Source organism: Anomalospiza imberbis, chromosome 5 (assembly GCF_031753505.1).
Source record: "Anomalospiza imberbis isolate Cuckoo-Finch-1a 21T00152 chromosome 5, ASM3175350v1, whole genome shotgun sequence".
NCBI lineage: Eukaryota > Metazoa > Chordata > Aves > Passeriformes > Viduidae > Anomalospiza > Anomalospiza imberbis.
The window spans coordinates 48,929,671-48,952,815 of record NC_089685.1 but is presented as its reverse complement, the minus strand read 5'-3'; the positions used below and the strand labels follow the sequence as shown (position 1 = coordinate 48,952,815).

Below are 23,145 nucleotides of genomic sequence, written 5' to 3'. Positions count from 1 at the left end.
GTGGCAACTTGTATTGACAGGGTCTTTTCTGTACCAAGGGACAATTGTTTTCATTAGGCAGAAGTACAGGAAGTTAGTTTCTACTGTGAGAGAGCTGCAGCCCAAGTGTAACCTCAAAACCGGCCGATTTTAAGGAGCTGAGGGTGAGTTTCACTTTTCCACAGTCCACACTTGAACAGTGCAGTTTCTGATATGTGCATTTATTAAACAAAACACAACCAACACTAGGTCAGGAACATCTGAAATTTATTATAAAAAGGTGGAAAGTTGTATTTTAGAACAAAATCTTCTGCATACATATGCAGTACATAGAGGGAATGTATTCCTTTCCAAATACTACCTTGATAACTGTTGCTTGAGGGGTGTCATTCTGGATTAATCTTTCCCCCTAACCTGAAGAAGAGGGAGGTACTGCAGCTTTTCCAGGAATGGTCTGATCCTGTAGGGTTCCAGCAGCCTGATGCCAGTGATCCTCAGAATAATTTCAGACTCCCAGGGATGCAGAGTCAGCTCCAAGGTGTGATTTAGCCTCCATAGCTGCAGAGCTGGATGGAACTGGAAAGCTGTCCTTGCAATTGCACAGCAGGACAAGTTTGTCCCAGACCTGCCTCCTGCAAGTCTGGAACAGGCTCTTTTTCTGAGATGCTTTAACCAGGGACCTACACTTCAGTTTTGGTTGGACTTAATTCAGGCTGAGTTTCTTTTTCTGTTTTCTGTTGTTCTGGTTTTACTTAATCAGGTGTAGGGAATTTCTTTTTCCTGAAATGCTTATCAAGTATTCTTAAAGGTGTCAGTATTTGTATCTGCAAATAAACAAACAAAAAAAAAAAAAAAAAAAAACACCAAAAAAAAAAAAAAGGAACTTCAGGGTGTTCTACAGTTTCACTCAGTACAGGTGAACTTGCCACCGGTGAGGTCAACCATTTATGCTGTCAAGGCATAGCATGCTTTGATATTTTCAAAGGAAATAAAATGAAACTGAGGTCTTAACTGAAATTTGTCTCAAGGTTTCTGTTAATATCTGTGTAATTCTGTATATTTCACCTGTTCACAGGCTCTAGCAAATGTCACTACAAGTTATGTATTAAAAAAATCATCTTCCATTTCTAGTTTCTATAATAAAATGAAGACGCTGCATTCAGTTCCTTTAGGTGCATCAGTCTTTGATCCATGTTATTGTTTCAGTGACATTTCTATAATGTAATTGGGATCAAATGTATATTTTACTTTTGTACAAAAGTAAAAATGATATTTTTATGACTAAATTCAGCAAACCCTTACCTATTACCTGCTATGATTAAATATTTTTTCCTTTCTTTTACATGTAAAACATTGGTTTTTTTTGCAGTATGTTGGTTTGAAATGAATAAATAACAGCTGTCAATAGAACTGTAAATGGCCTCTCAGACATACCTCTGACTTTAAAGATCAAATATTGCCGATGTGAAATATACAAACTGAAGAGTCTCCATATGAAAGTGCACCATCAGGGCAACAAACCATTTAAGCTGACACAGCTGTACTTATTTCCACCATTTACCAATCGCTTATACTTTGGGTCAAGTATGTACTTCATTGTCACATTACAGCTCATTTTACTTCCAAATAGTGAAATTGTTTGACTTACCATTTTTAGAACATCTGATGTTATGAGTTCTTGAACTATTTGAAATGTATAATTTTCATCTATGCAGTTTTACCTGCTTCTGTACTCGTTCATCTGTTCACACTTGGCATCAATTAAAGATAATTTTTAAGGATCTTACACAGGTTTATTCTGTCTGGTTATTTTCTGGAGTCTGGTTTCTCTGCTGTCACTATTGGCCAGTTCTGTCTGAAATGAATGGTTGCTTTATTGACAGTTTTCCTACTGAGTGGTACAAGAAATGGCAATGTAGTGAGTGGGAAATGTGGCTGTGGGCTTTGAGAGGCTTGTAATTGTCAATTCAAGCTTTACAGTGCAATTAATCCAAAGGTTTGGCTTCTGCAGGCTTTGCACCTAGCCCTGAATAATGTTCTGGGACCAAACTGTGCTGCCCTCACTTCTGAGACATCACTCAGTCCCACCAAAACTCAAAATCAGGTTAAACCTACTGGCCATGAGCACTGACTGCACCCTCCATAGGTTTGTGGGTATTAATTAACATTATCACCTGAGTGCAGACTTGTAACCAGCCTTCAAACCACTGTGTGGCCGACCACGGGCTTTGGGTTGGGTTGGATGTCAGCAAGTCCAAGTGAGTTGATGTTGTTTTCTGTGGAAAATTGCTTTATCAAGGCATGTCTCATGCAGAGCGCTCCGGGAGGGCCACGTGTGCCGTGTCCCAGTGTTGTGTTGTTCACAAAGGAGGCAATGACATAAATGCTCGTTATTTTGTGCCAAAGTTGTTGTGTGTTGGGAGTCCATGAAGAGATGTAGAGGTTTTTCAGGAGATAGGAGCAGTTTCCAACGGTGGGATGCACACAAAGTGCTGATCACACGTTGGTGAAATGAAGTGAAAATATCCTGACCTTACACGAGGCAGAACATTTTGTGTGCCCTGTCCTGTGATTTTATTGCCTGACTTGGTTTGCCTTCTTGGTCGAGAAAAGCTTTTGTCAATGAAACCCTCGTTCATTGATAGCTTCAAGTCAGTTGATTGAATATCACTTACAAACTGTCTGAAATTGTTTTGTTGAGTTGTCAGTAAGGATTTGCAGTGATCTTAAATGGGTCTGGTCCAAGCTGTGTGTTTGTTGTTGGCTGCTTTGTGGTGGTCAAGGAGGGGTGATCGCTGTCATTGAGTTTTGCTGGCTCTGGGTGTGTCTAGAGTCTCATTGCTTCTTTATTTTCTCTTTTTTGTGTTTAGAAAAACCCAATCCAAAAAAAAAAAAAAAAAAAAAAAGCTTGTTTATCATCTCTGCATCAGCAATCTTCCCCCATTTGCTCTTAACAATGTTTCTTTTATTTACTGTTGAAACTTTGTGCATTCAGGACCAGGTCCTAGGGCATGATTTGGCCCTCTAAAATCACTCCATAAAAAAAACTCAAAAAAAACCACCAAAACAAAAAGCCAGAAAACCCACCAACCAACGCTGTGTACTGGGTTAGTTGAATCTCTGTGTTAATTCCTTACTTAATGCCAAAAGTAAATGTGTGTGATTTTTTTACCCCAAAATGCAAATCCTCCTATGTTGTATTTTATACTTCATAATTTACAAGAAACTTGTATGTTAAGTCCTTCCTTTGGTTGCACCAAGCCACCTCCTATATAGGTTGTCTCTAAAGCAACCTACACTAAGGGGAAAAAATGTGTCTCTGCAGGTATAGCTTAGGTTACAGACATGAGGATCCATGGAATAAGCTCCTTTCTTCTTGAGCTGTTCTGGCAAGTGTGTTCTAAGAGAAGCAATAATTCAGCAGACTTTCAATACAGAGAGGGACTGAGTCCTTTGAGTAACGAGGTGCTATTTTCCTGTTACCTTCTTTGTAGAATATTGTTGATTTCAACATAAATTTGATTTATCTGGCAAGTAATCTTGGAAGTTGGTCAGTTTTAGTGTGCTGTTTGGTCAATGGCTATAAAACAATTGCTTCATGGAATCCTGTTCATCTCTTGCCATGCAGAAATCAGGTCTTTATTCTTCAGTGAATAAGAATCCTGAAACTCCTCCAAGCCATAAAACAACTTTCAGCTCTGAAAGCAAAACCAAACTTTTCTGATGGGTGCACCTTTCCCCAGCGTTGGGGGGTTGCCCATCCCATCCTCTGCAGCATCTGGAGTAGGTGCCTTCAAGGCTGGCAGTTTAAGTCAGATGGTCTGACTTCCAGAGCAGATCAGACATCTGATTCAGGGCTGTCCCCAAGAGCAGCTGCTCTGGCCTGCCACAGCCACATACAGGCTCTTGAAGTAACCCAGAGGCCACAGGAGTAACCAGGGTTGTGTCTTTTCCCCTCAGAAGGCTGCAGAAACACCACGGTTTTGTGCTCTTTCTCAGTCTGTGGAGAAAAGACCATGAGAAACGTTCTGTGCTCAAGGCTTCTACTGGGTACTTTTGGAGTTGCATGATCTCCCATGGCTGGCCTTGCTATAAAAATGTTCACTTCACAGAGTGTTAGATTAAGCCTTGGAAAATCAAAGAAGCTTTAATTAGCACAACAATACTTCAATCCACTCAGCTCCTCTAAGAGCTTCCTAAAATACCTCACATTTTATTCCAATGAGAAGACAATTGCAACTCTTGAATAGAAACATTTTACAGCTAACAGAAGAAACTGTAATTGCAGATGGTATATTTGGTGACCTCCTCTCACTAGGTAGGAGCAGAAGCACATTTGGCTCTGGAGCAGGGGAGGCTGCAGTTGTCACTGTGACAGTGAGAGTTGCAGAAAAAGCACTGGTTGATCCTTAGGACGGGAGGAGGACAGGTCAAGGACAGGTGCATTTCATGGGTCAGCCTTTTCATCCTCCCTCACCTGTTTTCAGCTCACATAAGAATTTTCCTGAATGAAACTTAGGTGCAGTAGAAGTGGCATTTAGAGTCCCACAGCTCCTAGGCTGATACCCAGATGGTTCCTCCAGCTCTTTTGTCATGAATACTGTGAATACACAATAGATTTTAACTCTTTTTTTTTTTTCAAGTTGGGGACAAAAAAAAAAGTTTTTTAATTTGTTGAATGTTTAGCTCATTGCTGTTTGGCCATTCTGAACACAAATCTGCATGCAGAATTCTGCACTAAACTCTAAATGAAGAATTTTTTAGTTTCCTGTGGCAGCTGGGTCATGACACAATCTGGATTGATGGTGGGAGCTGAGACTGGCAACAGGGTCCTGCCTTCAAGTGGAGTCATTCAAGCAATGGTAGGTGTTTAGATGTATCTTTGCCTTCTTTGAGTCTTCTGGTTTGTTTTCAGTGTGTTCCAGTATTCATCTTCAGCCCCAAACAAGCCAATTCCATCTTTCAGGGATGTAGCTTTTCTTTGGTGCTTTTCTATTTAGCCAACCAAACCTGATTTGCTGGACTTTGGCTGTTGCTGTGGTTTTTAATGAAAATAAATCACTTGTAAATGTTCATGAAATACTCATGGATATTCTTATTTCCCTCCGCCCTGACACCTGCAGCTTCAACTTATATCATTAAGTTTGGTTATTTCAGTTGCAATTTTTTTTTTTTTTTAATTTTGGGAAGTTAGAAGGAGAAATAAAATATTATCTTGCTACTTGGGGTACATACCCTTGTTATGATTATTTAGATGGTAAAGAAATGGCTTGAATTGCAAGAGAAGAATATTTACTGCTAATGAGGCTTTAAACTCTTGTGGTATTTAATATTTAAGTCCTGAAGAGGGTGAGTACTGAGGGTTTATGCAGTGACAAGGTGATGTTCAGAGGGCTGTGCACTTCTGGGGTTACATCCACAACTGGTCACTGGAGTGTAGGGATGCAGCTGGAGCTGCATCCCAGCTGAGCTGAGACCCCAAAGTCACCCTGGGTGGTTAGTTTAGTTCAACAAAAGATGGATTAACTTTAAGGCTTCAAACACCAAATGGGAAATCTTTTTGCTTGTGAGGAAAACACTGCTCTGACACAAACTTTCTTGTCTTGAACAAATTTGTGCAATAAATCACGATGGGTTAATGTCTTCCTGTGGACCTCATGCCACATTGGCTTCTGGCATTTTGGCTCTTAACATTTTGCACATTTTTCCTTTACGTTTTTATTGATCCTCCCATGTTTGAGACATAAAAGTGGCATGAACCATACCACTGCCTTTTGTTGTCCTGCGTCCAGTCTGTCAAAAACACACAGTTTGTGTGAAGCTCTTGCTGAGTCTCCAGCAAGTCTGTATGTTTGGTGTGGAGATTTTAAACCCTCTGCTTTGGTCCTCCTGGGGTAATGTTGAATTGATCTCCAGCACGGCACCTTGTTGGCACTTGGGATGAGAAATGCAATAAGATCTCCGTGTCAGTGCAAACTGTGAAGCCTTCCTGTGGTCTGGGCAGGCCTGGAGTTCTGCTCCGATCTGCTTTGGCTCTGTGTCTGTTTGCCCTGTGAATATTTCATGTGCTGCTCTCATCCTTCAGTAGCATTTCAGTGTCAGAGAGAAACCGTGTTCTGTCTCAGGAGTTTCAGAAATGGGAAGGGAGCTTTTGTGTCAGTGCCTTAGACAAGTCAAGGGTCTGGGAATGCTCAGGCTGTCCTGTGTTAATCCAGGGTATCAATCTATTTATCAAGGATTCTGAACAGCAGTCGGAAACAATGGGAGTCAATACCTTCAATTATTAATTAAAGGTAGCAAATGGAAGCTGGGTAGCACAGCAGGGAATAAAGCCACTATGGCTAATGAATATTCAAAGCCTGCATTCTGTCTGACAGGACTGGGATGTGCTTCTCCTGGCCTGCAGGTGTCTGTGATCTCACCCGTTTGTGACACCTTCCAAAGGCTGTTGAAATCCCCCAAGACAGAGAGCAGCCCAGAACAAATCAGTGTGTCCACACAACCCCAAAGCCTGTCTGGAGCATTTGGGACTGGCAGACAGGTAGCAGAGTGAGAGAGTGTTGGTCTTTTGATTTCTGTCGTTCCTTTTGGTAATACTTACTCAGTTCTTACTCCTGTGACTTGGGTACCAAAATGAATGTGAAGAACATGGGAACAGAGATTTCACTGGCTGCATTTGTGCAGCTCATTGCTCTATACAAAATGAAAAATACCCTGGTGCAAGTCAACATAACTCGTTTCTTCTGAGCTAACCAGCTCAGGGTCTTCCTTTCCTATTCACATCTGATAGAGTTTTACATAAATAAGAGTTTCAGCTGGCCAGAAGGAAGGAATCTTGCCTATCAGGTTCCACTGCAGTACAATATATGGGAAAAACTCACCTCTTTTAAAGGAGAGATGTGTTAGAGTGACACCAAATATTTGATGTTTTAGTGAAGACTTAAACTGTTCTCTTTTCCTGTGCATAGATTTGAACTTAATATGGAACAGTTTATGAAGAACATGAGTGAAAGATGGAAAATTAATTTTATACCATTTAAGATACATGGAAAAGGTCAGCTTTCATGGAGAACAAAAGCAAGCAAACTTTTTAATTACTACTGTTCTCCAGAATTTTTTAACATTCCTGTGATAAAGCTACTGTAGAAAATATCCAAAAATATGATTTACTGTAGTGGAAGTTAAATATGCTCCAGGCTTTATTTGCTTTTACAAGAGAACCTAAAACCTCCTGCAGATAAATATTATCTGGAAGTGTAGGGGAATGAAGTATTTATTTCTCTCACAGTAAATCTCTGCTGTGATACTTTAAGTCTGCTTGTGTATCTCACTTTGTGCAGAACATGGTTAAAAACACACACCAGAGTATCTTCTTTCTACAAATATAATCTACGTGCACTTTGGAGGTAAGTCTCCTCAACTTAAGTGTGAATTGCACCAAAACTTACACCCAGCTTCAGGGCTTCTTACTCTTCATGGTGAAACACTGATGAGCAGTGATGATGACAAAGCAATTAAAACAGCTGGATCTTTTCAGAGCATTGTGGCTGATAGGATGTGACCAACTCCTCTACATCACACTGAGAGTTATTAAATACATCCCAGGGGATTTTTGTCTGTTTGTTTCAGGATGGGGGAGGATCACAGAACCATAGAATGGTCTGGGTTGGAAGGGACCTTAAAGATCAACCCCCTGCCATGGGCAGGGATACCTTCCACTTGCCCAGGTTGCTCCAAAACCCATCCAGACTGGTCTCGGACACTTCCAGGAATGGGGCAGCCACAGCTTCTCTGGGCACCCTGTGCCAGGGCCTCACCACCCTCACAGGGAATAATTCCTTCCCAATATCCAATCTAAACCTGCTCTCTTGTCAGTGTGAAGCCATTCCCCCTTGTCCTGTCTCTCTTTACAGGTTGGTGCCAGGGGAGGGAATGAAGCCCCTACAGAATGTCTCTGTAGCAGGAAAAGAGACTAAGGACCACTTAGAAGCTCATATGGTTGAAATGGGCTGGGTTCTGGGGAAGCCAGTGGCCCTGTGAGATTATCAGTGTGAAGTGAATGAGCACGAAAGAGCCCTGAAATTGTAGTACAAAAACCGCTTATGGCAGCAGGGAGCAATTGAGGGCATTTGTCTGTGAGTCCCTGTGCATTTCCGAGCTGATCTTTCCAAGTGCCCTAAATTCACGTGGAGTTCAGCACCTCTTAATATGTTACTGAGCAGGAATTACATTAACAATGACATGTGGGAAGGCAGTAGATGCTGTTGCTTGAATGATGTTCTGTGGTTAGTCCAGATGAAATTCCCATTCACCCAATCAAGACAAGAACTGCTGGTGTAAAGCACCAAGTGGAATGGAGCCCTTGATCCCAGAGTGTGACTACACTAAAACATGAGTAAAACAAAGCTTTTTTTTTTTTTTTTAATATAATCTTGGTGATTAGTATTTAAAACAAAGCCCTCTCTGATTATTTCTATTCAGTAACATCTGGAGTGAGGCAGGTGTTTTGTGGATAAATGGGAGAAAAGCTCTCTGACTCATTTTATTTACAACCTGTGTGAGCAGCATCTCTGTGGAAGATGAAATTGTGACTGATGGGGAAACTGAGACATAAGAAGGTCTTGCTATTTTCATTTGTTTGAACTTTCCCAGCCAATACTTTTTATTGCATGAATAGAAGACTGATTCACCCTTTGCTGCACTCTTTCTTTTGGGGTTTCTGTTGAGTCACATGATGTGAAGCTCAGTAGAAGCAGCAAGTTTATGGATCTGCTAGGAAATGTCTCTCAGGTGAATGTCTCTCTGCTCATAAATATGGTGAAGGGACATTATAATCCATTGATGCTGTGAGCAAGTTCCAGCCTTCCAAGCAATTGTTTGAGCCTTCCCAGTCTTCAGGATAAATAGCTGTGCAAAAAAATCCACATCTACGAATTCGTTGTCCAACACACATGACAATTTGCCCTGAGAAAATCTGAGTATCAGCACTGCCTCCATCACTACCAGACTCTGCAAAGTCCCTGGACATAGAGGTAGAGAGAATTCTTGGTGTTCTGGACTTCAGGACACACAGGAGTTCTTTGGGGTCTGTGTGGTTGCCTGAACTTTGGCTTTTGGAGCAGAATCGCCACGAGGGGTAAGTTGGAGGCCTCTCCCAGTGCTCCCCTTCTCCACAGCTCTCCAAGGAATATGGTACTTGTCCTGCAGCCCTGGGCCACATGGATATCTTGGTCTGTGGCTCTTGGAGTCACTTTTGTCTTCTTAGAAGAGTGAAGATGTGTTACAGTTTAAAGAGTAGTTAAAGTACTGGGCATCCTGGTTCTTGCCCTCCTGTGCGCTTGCCTCCCTCCCCACCCTTTCCCTCATCATTCCTTGTGTTCCCGATTTCAGAATGGATGGTATCTGTAAATACTTCATCTTTGCACTCTTTAACAAATAACTGTAGTTGTCAGGTGATGTTTTTATTTGTGTTGGGCCAGGTATTGAAGATTGTTATTTTCTTGCTCAGCAGTAGCACAAAATCACAGAAATCCTGAGTGTGGAGGAAATCTCTGGTGATTTCTAGTCCAACCTCTGTGCCCCAAGCAAGGTCTCCTGGAGCCAGCTGCAAAGGACCATGCACAGTCATGTTTCGAGTAGCTCCAAGGATGGAGATTTCACAACCTCTCTGAGAAATGTGTTCCACTGTTCAATCCCCTTCACACTCAAAACCAGTGTTTTTCTGATGTTTCTGTGGAATTTCTTGTTGTTCAGTTCGTGCCCATTGACTCTTGGCCTGTCACTGGGTACTACTGACAAGAGTCTGGCTCTGTCTTCTTTACACTCTGTGCCATCAGGGATTTATCCACATTTGTGGGGCCCTCCTGAGTCTTCCCTTCTCCAGGAATAGTCCCAGCTCTTCCAGCCTCTCCTGGAGCATATGGTAGACGTTCCCAGTCCTTTGATCATCTCTGTGGGATGTGTGATCACAAGTGGGGCAGTGTGATCACGAGGAACTGTGGATCCAGACAGAGGCATTTGGAGCCCCACCCCTGCACATCCATGCCTGATGAGGAGCTTGGAGTTTGTCCCAGGCTGGTGTGACTGGCAGCCCTGTTGTCCGTCCTGTAGCACTGGATGCTGCAGAAGGCACAGAAACCCTGGAGAATTTATATGGATGGTCATCTAAATCACCTTATAGATATATTCTCATGTGCAGCCTGGTTTCTGGTACATAGAGTTTGCTTTAAAACCTAAAAGGTCATGGTCAGTGTCTCTTTCAAAAGTTAAATGAGTAGTTATAGAAATGAGAAAAACCCTTGATGTCTAAATATAAATACAAGATTCTTTCTTTCTTTCTTTCTTTTCTTTCTTTCTTTTCTTTTGTTTGTTTGTTTGTTTCTTTCTTTCTTTCCTGCTTTCTTTCTTTCTCTCTCTCTCTCTCTCTTCTCTTTCTTTCTTTCTTCTCTTTCCCTCTTTCTTTCCCTCTTTCTTTATTTCCCTCTCTCCCTCATTCTCTCTTTTTCTCTCTGGTTAAAAGGCCTTGGTCAAGGCAAGAACCAAAATGCAGAACCTGGAGGCAAAATCTTTCATGTTTCTTGTCCCTTAAGGAATTATTCATATGGAGGACACCTGTTTGAGCTGCTGCTTATTCAATTCACTTGAATGGAGTCAGTTCTGTGCAGATTTACACACATAAAGATTAAAGCAGAAATTTAAATATGATTCTGGGAAGAGAGGTTCTCAGGTCCGGACTTTTGGTAGACCAGTGGTCAAGTCAAACCTGCTTGGTTTATAATGGGGTATGATTTAAAGATCTTGGGTCACAGGAACTGCTGTAGGTCCACTGATTTCCTCTGAGCTCTGCCACTTTACAGCAGCTCCAAATTGGAAGAGTGGTTTCAGCAGCAAAACTAACCTGCAGAGAGGAGAGGGGAGCTGGGTGTGTAGGCTTTTCAGCAGGCATTCCCACCCATTCAGCATGCTCATACAGATCCACTGATTATTCCTGGGAATTTGAGATAAGTACACTTGAATATGTAAGTGTGCTTATTTAGTATCCCTCTAATTGTAGCAGGAGGAAATATTACACATTAGCAAAAATAAATCCCCTACGTCAAAGTTTGATAGGAGCCCCTGGCTGCAGTGCATTAAAGAAATGGAGGCTGGCTAAGGAGCCCAGACTGGAGCAAACAGGGAGATGTGACTGAGAATAAATACAAGGGAGATTGAAACCTCTTGGGTTTGGGCTGTATTTGGAGGAAATTGGGAGTGAAGGGATGAAGGGCACTGGTTGATTTGCCATAGCACCTATGATGATGTCAGACACTAGAAGTACCTGATGTTGTTACATCCCCTGGTTGGGATTCCCCATGTTTACAAGGGTGATTATGGAACAGAGGGTGTCACTTTTAAGGCCCTTTTCACTCTGAAAGCAGAAAATCACTTGGATGCCTCATCCACACTGTTTTGCTTGAGTTAGGGTCAAGACATGGAGATGAAGCTGCCCTTCCCCTCAGGGTTTCTCCTGGGTTGTACAGATAACATTTTTAGCCATGACAGTGTGAGGCACACATCCCAGAGAAGACTGTGCCTGCATGCCATGGAAATATCTTAATTATTTGTGTTTGCTGCTTTTGATAATTGCTGATTAGTGCTGTGTGGGATTCAGGCAAACATTGGAAAATTACATTCATCATAGCCTGAGGAGAGAGTGGAAACATCACTGTGATTTGATGGCAGTGTGAAACAGATGCTGCCACTGTAACAATCCAGGCACAAAGGACAAACTCTGCGCTGGAATGCACTGTTAAAAACCACTCATAGCCCCGTTCTAGTCAATCATTGTCTATGAAAAAGAGCATGGACAAAGTTATAGGGGGTCCTCATCTGGCACTAGCAGTTTCTGCAGAATCAAGGAAAAAAATAGTATGCTTAGATTCTTCTGATTTAGGGAACCTTCTGACCTGAAGTCTGATTTCCTGAGGAGTGGGAGGAGGGGTGTTGGGTTTTGTCCAGTTGCAGAAATTTTGGGGTAAGTGTCAGAGAAAATAAAGAAGCCTGGAGCCACACAAAGCAGGAGTGTCACAGAACAGAGCTCACTTCCCTGCTTGTCAGATGGAAGAGATGTGAAATTTGGCCTGAAGGATATTCCATCAATATTCTGGAAATAATGATGTTTTCACAAACCACCAGCTGAAGTAGAGGAGAGAAGAACTTTCCTCATTTTAGGTGCTTTCAATAATATAAAAATCTCTCAGCTAGAAAAAAACAACAGCTAGAAAGTTTTTCAAACGTGCAAAAACATGATTTGAAGTAGAAGCTTTCTCTTTTCTCCATAATTTTTCAGCACCATGTCCTTGTTCTCTTGTTGGCAGAAGAAAACATTTGGCTGTCCAAAGAGAAAAAAAAAAACAAACGCCTAACAAAAAAATATTTTGTCTCCTAGTCTATGGACAAATACCTTTTTGGTTTTGGAGGGTGAAAGGGAACTGAAAAAACTGTTCACACACTTGGCAGGCTTCATTCTAGTGAACTCCCTGATTTATTAAATCATTACCTGTGAAACTAACTGTTTTCCTGCTGTAAAGGGGGTTGTGTAGAGCTGCTGCAGCACAGACTCAATTTTTCCAGAGGGTACCACCTCCCACAGCTCCAGTTCAGCTCCATCTTTCCCTGCTTTCTGTGGGGGAGAGAGCAGAACTTGTCAAGTAGAGAGAACAGGACTCACTTGGGGGGGTCAACAGAAATTCCAGAGTCTTTACAGATTCTCTGAACATCAGTGTTTTATAGACAAGATGACTCAATTTTTATCACATTTCTTGGCTGAACAAGACTTTGATGGATAATTTTCAGCCAGACAAAATGATTAATATTTTGATCCTTTTCAGGGCTTACATGGATTGTAACTGTAAGTTTCTAGTAATGGGAATCCCATTAGCATAGTGATTAGGCCTAAAGAAATTCCTGCTCAATGGACTTCTTCTTGCCCATTCTAGAGAGCATTTTAATCTTAGAGTAACTCTTGATTAATACCTCTGAAAGATACAAATGCAGTCCTTTGAGCATGGAACCTTTGAGTTGCGAGTTTTATGTGAGAGGCAAAAATCGTCAGCAATCCTTGTTGCCATTCAAACATCTTCAGAAAGGGTTTAATCACTGGAAAATGTGACAGCCTACATTTTCTTTTTCCTGTGGCTTTTTCCTGTAGTGACAGTTAATTCCCCACTCTTCTCCTTGGTTCTTCCCAAGTGCATGGCAGATGTCTGTCCCCTTGGCTCCCTTGGCTTTTTTACCTCAACTCTATGTAACATTTTGTCTGGAAGAGACAGGGCAGATCTCTGAAAGCAAAAAGGGAAGTGAAATTAGGGCAGAAATAATTTCTTCATAAACAGAGCCCTTGAAATCCTTTTTGTCACACTTGAATGGAATTGTTCCAGGTTCCTTCTACACTTGCAATAGAGATGATCCCAGAAATCAGTGCAATAATTTGAGGCATGGTCTCTCTCTCCCTGTGCAGTTTCTCTACATGGGGCCAGCTGGAGAATCCATAATGTGTGTTATCTAAGGCACTGTGTAGACATGGACCTTATGTCTGCAGAGGAGCTGTAGCTTAAATTAGTTCATTGACTTCTGGGCACTTCATTTGTGATGTGGCTGTAAAGCTGTTTCTGTAGCTCCCTGGCAAAGTGGGGCTCTCTGCCCACTCTCTTATTTTTCTGAGAGAAACCCTGCAGAGGATTTAGGCAGGTTGGCCATGTCAGGTAACAGGGTTCACCCAGTTTTTCATTGTCTGATTTTGCCAGATTGTTCTGAAAAGCGTGGCTCTCCTTTAGCGTTGATGTCCTGGTCAGTGATTAATCCGATTTTGTCATTACTCTCTGGGCTGTTGCTTTCCATTCTGATTTCTCTTGCTTCCCTCCTTTGAAATCCACGTGTTTACACAGATGTGATTAAGGAGTTCTTATTACCTCCAAGGTGTTGGTGCTCTCTGATAAAATTCCATTTATTATGTCCAAATTATATTTCAAGCAGAATTTTCAAAGCGCTATTAAATGCTGTGCTGAGCATTGCCTACACTGCATCTCCTGCCTCCTTATGTCCATTCATTTTGTTCTTCTGTCAGAATGCACAGTCCTGTTGGACTTGGATTTTAGGGTTTGGGGCTTTTTTTCCCTCCAAAGCAAAGCAATGCTCCAAGAATCACTGCAACATCTCAGAAGTGTTTTCCCCTGTGGTCCTGCTGGCTTCTAAGGGAGCTGCACAGTGTGTCCAAGGGCAGTCAGAGCCTCACAGTTTGCAGGCTGCCTTTGATTTTTTGTCTTCTATTGAGAATGTAGAGGCAAGATTTGCCCAGCTTGCTTCTTTCATACTTGGAAGGGCTGGCACTGCACTTAATGCTCCTGGGACTCAGATCTCTTGACCTTTTTCATGGTCTCTCTGTGATGCTTTTGAAATAATGCTCGAGGTGTCTGACAGCTCCAGGGGCATTCTGTGATGCAGGCAGGCCTGAAACAGAATCATTTGGTGGTGTGAAACAGCCAAATGGTGCTGGGTAACTTTTGAGACCCTAGAAGTCCTGGAAAACAGTGATGCCCTGTAAATATCCTCCTCTGGCACGCCTTACTGAAAATGTTGCACTTGAATGCTATTTCATAAAATCACATGGCTGCACTGCCACAAGCCCGTGAAATTCCCATCTCTGAAAATGTCCTGGTAATGCTAAACTTGGAACTAAATTAGGTCATATTTAACAGGAGATTTACAGCTGTATGTCCTATATAAGCCTTGGAAAATGTAAGGGCAAGGCAGCATGTGTTAGTGTGGGAGTTCAGTGGATAAGGCTGGAAGTGATCTGAAAGGGGAAAGACATTAAATTGGAGAGAAATCCTCGTGTGAGGTCTCCAGTGAGATTACTGAGGTTCAGAATGGACATGAGGAAAAAAAATAAAAGTCACCATGTGAGTAGTTTAGCAGTGAAATGAATCATCTGGAGAGCTGTTGGGCAACTCCAGCCTTTGAAATGCCCACAATTTGGCTGGATGAAGCTGCAGGTGACCTGGTCTAGAACTGATGGTGGTGCTGCTCTGAGCAGGAGGTTGGTCTAGATGACCTTTTGTCATGGTTTAGCCCCAGCTGGCAGCTGGGCCCCACACATCCACTCACTGCCCTGCAGTGAGAGATGGGAGAGAGAATCAGAAGGTGAAAGTGAGAAAACTCGTGGACTGCAAGCAAAGCAAAACATGGAATTCATTCACCACTGCCCATGGCTTAGCTCGTTGCAGGAAAGCAGGGCTCCATCACTTCTAACTCTGACTTGGGAAAACAAAAACCGTCACTGCCAACATCCCACCACCTCCTCCTCCTCACGTGTGCTGTGGTATGAGATCCCCCTTTAGTCAATGGGGATCAGCTGTCCCAGCCGTGTCCCCTCCCAAATCCTGGTGCACTCCCCAGCTCCCTGACTGAGAAGCAGAGAAGACCTTTGCTCTGTGCAAGCCCTGCTCAGCAAGTACTAAAACATCCCAGGGTTATCCACACTGTTTCCAGCAAAAATCCAAGACACAGCCCTGTACTAGCTCCTGTGAAGAAAATTATCCCAGTGCAAACTTCCTCAATTCCAGCCAGCACTCCTGTGTTGAGAATAGGTGCTACATGAGAAAAAAGGGACAGGGGAGAGAGCAAGGCGTCACAGTTTGTTCTGAGAGCTGCAGGCTGGAGCTCAGAAATCACCTCTCCTGTCCTTCCTGTGCCAGGAATGAAGTAGGATGAAGGTCACACTGTAGGACCTGCCAGGACGGGGGGATGCTGAGGACTTCAGGGCTGTGCATCATCCAGTCATGCTGGGGAGAGAGGCTGTGCCTTGCTTCAGCCCAGGGTTTGTAGACCATGGCTCTCAGCCCTCTGGAGTGGGATGTGTGAGCATGAGGCAGGAATTTTGCCCACCTCTGTGGCAATTCTCTGTGTCTTCATTTATAATTTGCAGGTGCCCTCCTGCTCTTGGTGTCATGATCCTGAGAGCACTAATGGGACTTAATTAACCTGATCACCTGATTACCATAGCACACCTGATACAGACTGACAGCTCTGGCTGGAGGCACCAGGCTCAGTCTGACTTGTCTTGCAGGTATGCTTGTGCCTATTCTTGTCTTTTGCTCTCCTGGGTGGATTTTGGATGTGTGCTGTCAGTAGCTTTGGCTGTTTTGAGCACAGGACTGCTCCTAGAAATGGGATATGGATAACTTTGTGCTTGTTAACTTATATCAAAATGCAGAAGGGGGACCTGTCATAAAAGAAGAGCTAGACCTCAGTGTCCTCCTTGCTTCATTCAGCCAAGTTGTTCTTTATGTTTTAGGAACTGGTAGGTGAGGGAGGATTTCCTGGTTGATGGTGCACAGCATTTAGGTTTTTAGCCAGCTCTCTGTTGTTGGAGAGAGGTGTTCAACCCTTTGGGCTCTGCCTTAAAGCTCACTAAAGTCACCCAAAGCTCAATCACTGACTTCAGTGGAAATTAAATGCAAAGTCAGAAGAGACAGGTTTATTTGCAGTTAGCAGGACTTCACAAACAGTGTGAGAAGTTTGGGCTGCACTTTATTTCACAAAACAATTTGTATCGTCACATAAACAGTGCCTGTACAGGAGATTCCTAACACAGGAGTTGTGTTATTTGTAGCTCTGGTTCATCAGATGCACTGTGACTGCATCTGGGCACTGCAATGGTGCAACAGTGTAACGTTTGTGTTATCAATGTATTTTTGAGACAAAAAAAAACCCAGAAGGTTTTGACTCCTTGTGGTCAACAGACCTCTCAATTTGAACAGCTGAAGTTCAGTGTGGGCACCTCCTTATTTAAATGTGCCTCTCTGTCCTCTCTGATGCTGTTTGCTCAGTGGTGTGTTCATCTTCCACATGTAAAGTGTTTTTTCCCCCTGTAGCCTGCCTCAGCTGCTGTCAGCTTACCCTGTGGGCACCTGGGTGGTTGGGGTGGGTGATATGGTAGCTACTTGGAGTACATGAAGTAATGTGAGCTACTTCAAGGTCAAAAGTTCTCCAGAGACAGCAGTTGCTGTGCTACTGGGTGTTCTTCAGCCTGCAAACGGTCCCTGTTCCTTGATTTCACTGTCCCTTAAGACATGGGAGCCTTGTGGCTTTGGCAGGGGGGGAAGAGAACAGCTTTTCTAACCATGTTGGTCCCTGGAAAAGAGGGTAGTTCTCCTCTGCTGAGCAAGATGAGGAGCAGAAAATGTGTCAGTCCCCTCCCAGGCTGGGTTGGTGTTGCCTGCAGAGTGCTGCTCTCCACCAGGGAGCTTCCATGGCACTCTGGATTTGTAGCCATGGTGGCAAACACAGCTGAGCTGTGCTGCTTCAGAGCAGAGTTCCCTCACATGGGGGAAGGGTTTGCTACAGCCTTGGCAACGATGCTTTAAATCTCCAAATAACACCCTCAGGAGATGTTGTCCCCTCTCTTCTCTGCAAAGCTTTGGAGGACTTGTGCTGAGGTGTCATCAGTCTTGGGAATACTTCAACATCAAAGATGTTTTTGGTTTACCTTGCTATATTTAGGCCTCACTTACAATAGGAGTACTAAACTTGGAATGTTTGGAGCATACGGGGGTGTTGATATCTTATATTTAGCTAGATCTGTCAGTTATACAAGCATCTGTCACAGACATAGCAGATGGCAGAAAGGCCTGATAGGGTTCGGAGGGAAAAGAACCAAGATCTTGGTTACTGGGGACAGGGTACGCTTAGGAGTGAAAAAAGCTCATAAAACATATGTCTGTTTTCTGCAGGGAAGCAAGAGCTGGACTCCTATGTGGTATGATCAGTGTGAATCTAGGAGAAGTGATTGCAATAGTTTAAAGTTTGAAAGCTGAGCTAGCTCAAGATTGTCACTTGAGCTGGGGTGCCTTTTGTTTCTGGAGGCTGTACAAAGACAAATGAAAACTCAGTCCTTAGGCCAGGGAAATTTGCAACCTGTCGGCTCCATGGATTTTGCTCTGTGGCTGCAGCTGTTGGAGCTGAGGTAAAAGAAGTATTTGATTGGGAATGTGACTTCACAGCCAGCTCCCCCTGACTGAGTTGTGTGTGATGTGCTGCCAAAAGGAGGAGCTCCTCTGCCTGCGCTCAGCTAACGCTCCCAACAGGCCCAAATCTACTTGGGTGCTCTGGAAGCTGTGCTTCCACATCAGCTCCCTGAAAGGTGGCTGTAATAACGTGGGGGTTGGTCTCTTTCTCCAGGCAGCAATTGACAGAATGAGAAGACACAGTCTTAGGCTGTGCCAAGGGAAATAGAGTTTGGATATTAGGAAAAAGCCTTTTACAGAAAGAGTGATAAAGTACTGGAATGGTCTGCCTAGGGAGTTGGTTGAGTCATCATCCCTGGATGTGTTAAAAAAAAAGACTGGAGGTGGCACTCGGTGCCATGGCTTACTTGAGGTGTTAGGGCATGGGTTGGACTCGATGATCTTGAAGGTCTCTTCCAACCTAGTGATTCTGTGAATTCTGTGAACTCAAAACTCAGCTTTCAGCTTCATCAGCCTGTGGATGCTGTCACCATGGAACTGGAAGATTGGTGGTGCTGGTGGAAAATGGGGGAGTGGGAAAAGAATGGGCTATCCAAAGTTACGGGCTGGGCAGAAGGTGAGGCCCAGTCCTTTAAGTGGTAACGGGGTCACACATGGGTCTCGCACAGCATTCTCCTGGGGCTGCTGTGGACAGCGGCTGGACAAGAGCCAGCTGTGCCCAGGTGGCCAAGAGGCCAATGGCATCTGGCTTGGATCAGCAATGGTGTGGCCAGTAGGACCAGGGCCGTGACTGTCCCCTGTGCTGGCACTGCTGGGGCCACACCTCAGATCCTGGGACACTGCTGGGAACCTCAGGACAAGAAAGACATGGAGGGGCTGGAGCGTGTCCAGAGAAGGGAACGGAGCTGGGGAAGGGGCTGGAGCACCAGGAGGGGCTGAGGGAGCTGGGGGGGCTCAGCCTGGAGAAAAGGAGGCTCAGGGGGGACCTTCTGGCTCTGCACAACTCCTGACAGGAGGGGACAGCTCGGGGGGATCAGGCTCTGCTCCCAGGGAACAGGGGCAGGACAAGAGGAAATGGCCTCCAGCTGTGCCAGGGGAGGGTCAGGTTGGACATCAGGAAGGATTTCTTCACAGAAAGCATGGTCAGGCATTGGAAGGGGCTACCCAAGGAAGTGGTGGAGTCTCCATGCCTGGAGATATCCAAGAAACAACTGGATGTGGCACTTAATGGTTTAGTTGATAAGGTGGGGATTATCCAAAGGTTGTACTCAGTGATTTTGGGTGTCTTTTCCAACATTAATGATCCTGTGATTCCATTCCATTATTCTAAAGGTGACTGTGATCTTGGCAGGGTGTGTATGTGCTAGGATGGGGCTCGGGCTCAATTTGCTTTAGCAAAAGAGGAATAACTGTCCTAGGAATGCTTTCCCCACTTCACGTGAAGATGTGTTAAGTGATACATTGTGGCCATTTTACTTTTTCACTAACATGCACTTGCTTAGACAGATTCCTTGTATCATCAATTAGGATGAATTATGAATTAAGTTGAATTGGCTTAAAACTACCCATTTTTGTAGACAGTACCAAGTGGTTTTTCTTTCTCAAGAAAATGCTTTCATTCTTTTTGCTCAAAAAGCAGGCAAACAAAATCCCAATGATAAACTATTTGATGTAGCAGATGTGGTATGTTGTCACCAGGCAGGAAAATCAGCCCCTTCTGAAATGCTGAGGCCAAGCAGTTCATTTCACCACTTCCTTCTGCTTTCAGTGCTATACCAGAGCAGGGACACCCAGGGGATCAGAGGGATGGAGCAGCTCTGCTGGGAGGAAAGGCTGAGGGAATCGGGATTGTTCAGACTGGAGAAGAGAAGGCTTTGGGGTGACCTCGGTGCTAGGAGGAGGTACCATTTGCAAGCTGCTGAGAGAAGTTTAAGGACTGAGGGAGGTGGGAAGGAATTAGGGAGAGAGGGGAACGGATTAAGTCCTAAAGCTTCCTGTGTACCTGTTTACTTCAAATGTGTAGTGGGAATGAAACGTTTTTAAACAAACCACTTTGCAGCCAATAGAAATGAATCAGTGACTATAATTTTCATAGAAGTGCTTCATTTTTTATCTGGCTTGTCTCCAGGACTTAATCAAGGCTTTCTTGGAAATGTTTGGTTTGCAGTCAGTGTGAATGCATTGCAATTTTTGGTTTGCTGCTTGCTTTCTGTGCAGCTGCAGGGGTGTGTTTCAGTGAGTAGGATGCTGCTCTCTGTTCTGTTGATGGCACAGAGCTTTTCCACACGTAAGTTAGTGGGAACCTGCTGAATCCCAGGAGTATTAGCCCCTCAGAGGTAATTGAGCTTTTGTGCAAGTCCCAGCTATTGGTTTTGAGGGTAACTTCTCCCCTGAAGAGGTGAATGAAACTTTAGGTGCTTACTAGTAAAGGTGAAAGTTGTTCTGGTACACAAGATAGATTTGCAGTGAGTTATGTGACAGGCGACACTTGATACTGATGAAGGTTCTTCCATGAAGAAGTAAGGTTTTCCACTAGAAGGACGTAATGCAGTGCCTTTTCCCATTTTAATGGGCTTTGGAATAAAAATGATTCATCAGCCTTTCTTGCTGCCAGTCAGGTGATAATCCCAGTTAGATAATGCTGGGTGGCATAGTTCTGGTGCAGAAAGGAAACAGGGCAGCCCTTCACTCTCCATACCCTGGTGCATGAAGCTCTCACCCCTGCTCATGATCAACAATGCTGCAGAAGTAGCTGTGCCATTGGTTATAGCTGCACCTTGCAGATAACGAATATTTGCCCAGCAACAACTGATTATGTGCACATTTCCAGGTAGATTTGAAGAAATGCATCATTTAAGCTGATACCATCTGCTAATTCAGGTACCTAAGAAAAGTATTTAAAGCATAATTTTGGTGTGGACTTAAGTAAAAAGAACTCCCCCCATGAAACCCCCCCAAAAATCCAACCAAATGCCACACCTGCCACATTTTGTAATTCTGGCTTGTTAATAGCAGCAACTAAAAGACAAGCTGATGATGATTAAATTTTCTTTGTTTTCTCTGGATTTGCCTCCTCAACTGATAGAACACTACTTCTTCCAGAATATCTTCTTACTGAAGAAAACATTTTTAGCTGACCCCAAACAGTTCAGCCAAAGGAATGTTAATAAAAGGAGTTATTAATAATCCTTGTACTGAATAGACTTAAACTTCAACAGGAATACTATTTCAAGATGCAGCAGCTCAGCCTAAGGACAAGAAGCCATGTTTATTTTGTAGCTGATTCAACGGTTGGAGTTCAGTTACATCCAAATGCTTTGAGGAAAATTAATCAAGTAATGTGGGATGGAAGCAGTCAGGAGGAAGTCTGATTTTATTTCAGACTCCAGACCATCTGCTTTCAAAAAAGGCATTGCCCTTAGATGGAAGATACCTTTCCTTAATTAATTAACTTTCTAGGTACTTTTTTTCTTTTGTATGTTGCCCTACCATAATGTGTTCTTATCAGCATGTAAAGTCCCTTGTTTTCCTGAGGGCTGCTGGATGCCCCTGAGAGACATTTTTGTTCTCATGGAGGGAAAAATACTCACTTCTGGGGCAGTTCAAACTGAAGTAGGTTATTTAGATGGCACTGAAGGATATGGCTGGACCTAACATTCCCTCCTTTGGAACACGGGGTAGATGCCACACAATTGTCAGATTTCTTTTCTTGAAAAGAATATCCTCATACTCTTCCCGCTCCCTTCCATGAGCAGGTGAGAAGGAGGAGCCCAGGAAAGTACAGGCTGGTCATGCTCACCTTGATCTTTGGAGAAAGTGATGGAACAACTCACCCTGGGAGGTATTTCCAGGCACAGGAAGGTGACCAAAAGGAGGCTGCGTGGGTTTACCGAAGAGCTGTCGTGCTTGACCAAGCCAGACAAGCTTTTGTGATGAAATGAATGGGTTGGTGGATGAGGGGACAGCAGTGGATATTGTCCGCCTGGATTTCAGTAAGGCTTTTGATACTGTGTCCCTCCCAGCAGACCAGATGGCGGGAGGGGTAAATAAGACAGAGAAAAGGCTGAAGGGATGGTCAGTGGCACAAAATCTAAGTCCAATCCTGTCCAGCATCTCATTAATGATGTGGATGATGAGCAGAGTATTCCCACAGCAGACAGAGAACTGGGAGTAGTGGCTGGTGTCCTTGGGGGCTGTGCTGTCATCCAGGGAAGCCTGGGCAGGATGGAGAAATGGGTGGTAGGAACCTCCTGGAGCTCAGGAAGGAGGAGTGCAAAGTCCTGGGGACCTGGGGAGGAAGAGGCACGAGTATTTTCTGGGGACTGGGTGACTGGGAAGCGGCTTGGCAGGAAAGGACCTGGCAGGCACCAGGATATAAGAGAGCCAAGCGTACTCCGGTAGCAAAGAAAGTTAAAAGTATCCTGAGCTGTGTTAGGAGGATCCTTGTCAGCGAGTCAAGGAGGTGATCCTCCCCCTCTGTTTAGCACTGGTGAGGCCACACCTGGAGAACTGTGTTAAGTGCTGGGAGCCCAGTAAGAGAAAGACATGGATGTGCTGGAGAGAGTCTGATGAGGGGACTGGAGCTTTTCTGCTGTGAGAAAAAGCGGAGGGCGCTGTAACTCTTGGGAGATCTCAAGGGGATCTTACCAAGGTGTAGAATTATCTGATGGGACTAGGTAAATAAGATGAAGCCAGGCTTTTTTCCATGGTGCCCAGCCACAGGACCAAAGGCAATGGGCACAAACTAGAATACAAACTTGTTTTTTGGTTGCTGTTTTGTTGGGTTTTTGTTTGTTTGGGTTTTTTTTCCAAGTGATTGAACACTGGCACAAGTTACCCAGGGAGGTTTTGGAGTTTTAATCCTTGGAGATATTCCAAATCTGACTGTCCATGATTCTGGGTAGGCAGCTGTGGCTGGCCCTACCTGAGCAGGGGGTTGGACCAGGTGATCTCCAGAGGTCCCTAATAACTTCAGCCTTTCTGTAATCAACAGTGAAAATAACCCCCTAAATGTCTTCTCAGTGTATTGACACAAGGTCTGATTTGGGAAAAGCTTCTGCTGACGGTGACTGCATTTAACTCTTTAATTTCTTCCTAATTTCTCTGTACAGTTCTGCAGAACAGAAGCCTGAAGGGACTCTTGTACCACTCACTCTGCTGC

General features: G+C 43.8%; 1 long non-coding RNA gene across 1 annotated transcript in view; it reads right to left on the bottom strand.

Annotated features, from left to right (window-relative positions):
- The window catches only part of LOC137474233 (uncharacterized), a 243,070-nt gene that overhangs the window by 102,514 nt on the left and 117,411 nt on the right, over window positions 1–23,145 (bottom strand). The gene's annotated exons all lie outside the window — the stretch shown is intronic.